Source organism: Abrus precatorius, unplaced genomic scaffold, assembly GCF_003935025.1.
Source record: "Abrus precatorius isolate BTA unplaced genomic scaffold, Abrus_2018 Scaffold153, whole genome shotgun sequence".
NCBI lineage: Eukaryota > Viridiplantae > Streptophyta > Magnoliopsida > Fabales > Fabaceae > Abrus > Abrus precatorius.
Genome location: NW_020874351.1, coordinates 1,622,097 through 1,628,194, shown reverse-complemented (window position 1 = coordinate 1,628,194; position 6,098 = coordinate 1,622,097).

The following is a 6,098-nucleotide window of genomic DNA, read 5'->3' as shown; positions in this document are numbered from 1 at the left end:
ATATCTTTCAGGTACGAGATTTGTTTTCCGCAAAACTAGACTCCAGAGTGAAGCCCCTGACCAGGTCTTCGAAATGAATTCGGAACCGGCTAAAAACTCGTCCTGCAGCTCGAGATATAGCCGAAACAATAAAACTGGGCTGCAAGTGCATCCACGTGAAACAAGTTGCGAAGGCGATAGCTTTCATCTGTGAGCTCCGTTTTCTACACAACCAAAGTCCACAGTGAAGCCCCTGAAAAGAGCTTCGCAACAAAAAAAGAATCGTCTCGAAACTCGACCTGTAGCTCGAGATATCGTCAAAACAGTATATGCTGCCCGAAAACGCTCAGAATCTCGGGGGGTGCAGACAGTCGCAACAAACTGCAAAGGCCATATCTTTCAGGTACGAGATCTATTTTCCGCAAAACTAGACTCCTGAGTGAAGCCCCTGACCAGGTCTTCGAAATGAATCAGGAACCGGCTAAAAACTCGTCCTGCAGCTCGAGATATAGCCGAAACAATAAAACTGGGCTGCAAGTGCATCCACGTGAAACAAGTTGCGAAGGCGATAGCTTTCATCTGTGAGCTCCGTTTTCTACACAACCAAAGTCCACAGTGAAGCCCCTGAAAAGAGCTTCGCAACAAAAAAAGAATCGTCTCGAAACTTGACCTGTAGCTCGAGATATCGTCAAAACAGTATATGCTGCCCGAAAACGCTCAGAATCTCGGGGGGTGCAGACAGTCGCAACAAACTGCAAAGGCCATATCTTTCAGGTACGAGATCTATTTTCCGCAAAACTAGACTCCTGAGTGAAGCCCCTGACCAGGTCTTCGAAATGAATTCGGAACCGGCTAAAAACTCGTCCTGCAGCTCGAGATATAGCCGAAACAATAAAACTGGGCTGCAAGTGCATCCACGTGAAACAAGTTGCGAAGGCGATAGCTTTCATCTGTGAGCTCCGTTTTCTACACAACCAAAGTCCACAGTGAAGCCCCTGAAAAGAGCTTCGCAACAAAAAAAGAATCGTCTCGAAACTCGGCCTGTAGCTCGAGATATCGTCGAAACAGTAAATGCTGCCCGAAAACGCTCAGAATCTGGGGGGTGCAGACAGTCGCAACAAACTGCAAAGGCCATATCTTTCAGGTACGAGATCTATTTTCCGCAAAACTAGACTCCTGAGTGAAGCCCCTGACCAGGTCTTCGAAATGAATTCGGAACCGGCTAAAAACTCGTCCTGCAGCTCGAGATATAGCCGAAACAATAAAACTGGGCTGCAAGTGCATCCACGTGAAACAAGTTGCGAAGGCGATAGCTTTCATCTGTGAGCTCCGTTTTCTACACAACCAAAGTCCACAGTGAAGCCCCTGAAAAGAGCTTCGCAACAAAAAAAGAATCGTCTCGAAACTCGGCCTGTAGCTCGAGATATCGTCGAAACAGTAAATGCTGCCCGAAAACGCTCAGAATCTGGGGGGTGCAGACAGTCGCAACAAACTGCAAAGGCCATATCTTTCAGGTACGAGATTTGTTTTCTGCAAAACTAGACTCCAGAGTGAAGCCCCTGACGAGATCTTAGAAATGAATCAGGAACCGGCTAAAAACTCGTCCTGCAGCTCGAGATATAGCCGAAACAATAAAACTGGGCTGCAAGTGCATCCACGTGAAACAAGTTGCGAAGGCGATAGCTTTCATCTGTGAGCTCCGTTTTCTACACAACCAAAGTCCACAGTGAAGCCCCTGAAAAGAGCTTCGCAACAAAAAAAGAATCGTCTCGAAACTTGACCTGTAGCTCGAGATATCGTCAAAACAGTATATGCTGCCCGAAAACGCTCAGAATCTCGGGGGGTGCAGACAGTCGCAACAAACTGCAAAGGCCATATCTTTCAGGTACGAGATCTATTTTCCGCAAAACTAGACTCCTGAGTGAAGCCCCTGACCAGGTCTTCGAAATGAATTCGGAACCGGCTAAAAACTCGTCCTGCAGCTCGAGATATAGCCGAAACAATAAAACTGGGCTGCAAGTGCATCCACGTGAAACAAGTTGCGAAGGCGATAGCTTTCATCTGTGAGCTCCGTTTTCTACACAACCAAAGTCCACAGTGAAGCCCCTGAAAAGAGCTTCGCAACAAAAAAAGAATCGTCTCGAAACTCGGCCTGTAGCTCGAGATATCGTCAAAACAGTAAATGCTGCCCGAAAACGCTCAGAATCTCGGGGGGTGCAGACAGTCGCAACAAACTGCAAAGGCCATATCTTTCAGGTACGAGATCTATTTTCCGCAAAACTAGACTCCAGAGTGAAGCCCCTGACCAGGTCTTCGAAATGAATCGGAACCGGCTAAAAACTCGTCCTGCAGCTCGAGATATAGCCGAAACAATAAAACTGGGCTGCAAGTGCATCCACGTGAAACAAGTTGCGAAGGCGATAGCTTTCATCTGTGAGCTCCGTTTTCTACACAACCAAAGTCCACAGTGAAGCCCCTGAAAAGAGCTTCGCAACAAAAAAAGAATCGTCTCAAAACTCGGCCTGTAGCTCGAGATATCGTCGAAACAGTAAATGCTGCCCGAAAACGCTCAGAATCTGGGGGGTGCAGACAGTCGCAACAAACTGCAAAGGCCATATCTTTCAGGTACGAGATCTATTTTCCGCAAAACTAGACTCCTGAGTGAAGCCCCTGACCAGGTCTTCGAAATGAATTCGGAACCGGCTAAAAACTCGTCCTGCAGCTCGAGATATAGCCGAAACAATAAAACTGGGCTGCAAGTGCATCCACGTGAAACAAGTTGCGAAGGCGATAGCTTTCATCTGTGAGCTCCGTTTTCTACACAACCAAAGTCCACAGTGAAGCCCCTGAAAAGAGCTTCGCAACAAAAAAAGAATCGTCTCGAAACTCGGCCTGTAGCTCGAGATATCGTCAAACAGTAAATGCTGCCCGAAAACGCTCAGAATCTGGGGGGTGCAGACAGTCGCAACAAACTGCAAAGGCCATATCTTTCAGGTACGAGATTTGTTTTCCGCAAAACTAGACTCCAGAGTGAAGCCCCTGACCAGATCTTCGAAATGAATTCGGAACCGGCTAAAAACTCGTCCTGCAGCTCGAGATATAGCCGAAACAATAAAACTGGGCTGCAAGTGCATCCACGTGAAACAAGTTGCGAAGGCGATAGCTTTCATCTGTGAGCTCCGTTTTCTACACAACCAAAGTCCACAGTGAAGCCCCTGAAAAGAGCTTCGCAACAAAAAAAGAATCGTCTCGAAACTCGGCCTGTAGCTCGAGATATCGTCAAAACAGTAAATGCTGCCCGAAAACGCTCAGAATCTCGGGGGGTGCAGACAGTCGCAACAAACTGCAAAGGCCATATCTTTCAGGTACGAGATCTGTTTTCCGCAAAACTAGACTCCAGAGTGAAGCCCCTGACCAGGTCTTCGAAATGAATCGGAACCGGCTAAAAACTCGTCCTGCAGCTCGAGATATAGCCGAAACAATAAAACTGGGCTGCAAGTGCATCCACGTGAAACAAGTTGCGAAGGCGATAGCTTTCATCTGTGAGCTCCGTTTTCTACACAACCAAAGTCCACAGTGAAGCCCCTGAAAAGAGCTTCGCAACAAAAAAAGAATCGTCTCGAAACTCGGCCTGTAGCTCGAGATATCGTCAAAACAGTAAATGCTGCCCGAAAACGCTCAGAATCTCGGGGGGTGCAGACAGTCGCAACAAACTGCAAAGGCCATATCTTTCAGGTACGAGATTTGTTTTCTGCAAAACTAGACTCCAGAGTGAAGCCCCTGACCAGGTCTTCGAAATGAATTCGGAACCGGCTAAAAACTCGTCCTGCAGCTCGAGATATAGCCGAAACAATAAAACTGGGCTGCAAGTGCATCCACGTGAAACAAGTTGCGAAGGCGATAGCTTTCATCTGTGAGCTCCGTTTTCTACACAACCAAAGTCCACAGTGAAGCCCCTGAAAAGAGCTTCGCAACAAAAAAAGAATCGTCTCGAAACTTGACCTGTAGCTCGAGATATCGTCAAAACAGTATATGCTGCCCGAAAACGCTCAGAATCTCGGGGGGTGCAGACAGTCGCAACAAACTGCAAAGGCCATATCTTTCAGGTACGAGATCTATTTTCCGCAAAACTAGACTCCTGAGTGAAGCCCCTGACCAGGTCTTCGAAATGAATTCGGAACCGGCTAAAAACTCGTCCTGCAGCTCGAGATATAGCCGAAACAATAAAACTGGGCTGCAAGTGCATCCACGTGAAACAAGTTGCGAAGGCGATAGCTTTCATCTGTGAGCTCCGTTTTCTACACAACCAAAGTCCACAGTGAAGCCCCTGAAAAGAGCTTCGCAACAAAAAAAGAATCGTCTCGAAACTCGGCCTGTAGCTCGAGATATCGTCGAAACAGTAAATGCTGCCCGAAAACGCTCAGAATCTGGGGGGTGCAGACAGTCGCAACAAACTGCAAAGGCCATATCTTTCAGGTACGAGATTTGTTTTCTGCAAAACTAGACTCCAGAGTGAAGCCCCTGACCAGATCTTCGAAATGAATCGGAACCGGCTAAAAACTCGTCCTGCAGCTCGAGATATAGCCGAAACAATAAAACTGGGCTGCAAGTGCATCCACGTGAAACAAGTTGCGAAGGCGATAGCTTTCATCTGTGAGCTCCGTTTTCTACACAACCAAAGTCCACAGTGAAGCCCCTGAAAAGAGCTTCGCAACAAAAAAAGAATCGTCTCAAAACTCGGCCTGTAGCTCGAGATATCGTCGAAACAGTAAATGCTGCCCGAAAACGCTCAGAATCTGGGGGGTGCAGACAGTCGCAACAAACTGCAAAGGCCATATCTTTCAGGTACGAGATCTATTTTCCGCAAAACTAGACTCCTGAGTGAAGCCCCTGACCAGGTCTTCGAAATGAATTCGGAACCGGCTAAAAACTCGTCCTGCAGCTCGAGATATAGCCGAAACAATAAAACTGGGCTGCAAGTGCATCCACGTGAAACAAGTTGCGAAGGCGATAGCTTTCATCTGTGAGCTCCGTTTTCTACACAACCAAAGTCCACAGTGAAGCCCCTGAAAAGAGCTTCGCAACAAAAAAAGAATCGTCTCAAAACTCGGCCTGTAGCTCGAGATATCGTCGAAACAGTAAATGCTGCCCGAAAACGCTCAAAATCTGGGGGGTGCAGACATTCGCAACAAACTGCGAAGGCCATATCTTTCAGGAACGAGATTTGTTTTCTGCAAAACTAGACTCCAGAGTGAAGCCCCTGACGAGATCTTAGAAATGAATCAGGAACCGGCTAAAAACTCGTCCTGCAGCTCGAGATATAGCCGAAACAATAAAACTGGGCTGCAAGTGCATCCACGTGAAACAAGTTGCGAAGGCGATAGCTTTCATCTGTGAGCTCCGTTTTCTACACAACCAAAGTCCACAGTGAAGCCCCTGAAAAGAGCTTCGCAACAAAAAAAGAATCGTCTCGAAACTCGGCCTGTAGCTCGAGATATCGTCGAAACAGTAAATGCTGCCCGAAAACGCTCAGAATCTGGGGGGTGCAGACAGTCGCAACAAACTGCAAAGGCCATATCTTTCAGGTACGAGATCTATTTTCCGCAAAACTAGACTCCTGAGTGAAGCCCCTGACCAGGTCTTCGAAATGAATTCGGAACCGGCTAAAAACTCGTCCTGCAGCTCGAGATATAGCCGAAACAATAAAACTGGGCTGCAAGTGCATCCACGTGAAACAAGTTGCGAAGGCGATAGCTTTCATCTGTGAGCTCCGTTTTCTACACAACCAAAGTCCACAGTGAAGCCCCTGAAAAGAGCTTCGCAACAAAAAAAGAATCGTCTCGAAACTCGGCCTGTAGCTCGAGATATCGTCGAAACAGTAAATGCTGCCCGAAAACGCTCAGAATCTGGGGGGTGCAGACATTCGCAACAAACTGCGAAGGCCATATCTTTCAGGAACGAGATTTGTTTTCTGCAAAACTAGACTCCAGAGTGAAGCCCCTGACGAGATCTTAGAAATGAATCAGGAACCGGCTAAAAACTCGTCCTGCAGCTCGAGATATAGCCGAAACAATAAAACTGGGCTGCAAGTGCATCCACGTGAAACAAGTTGCGAAGGC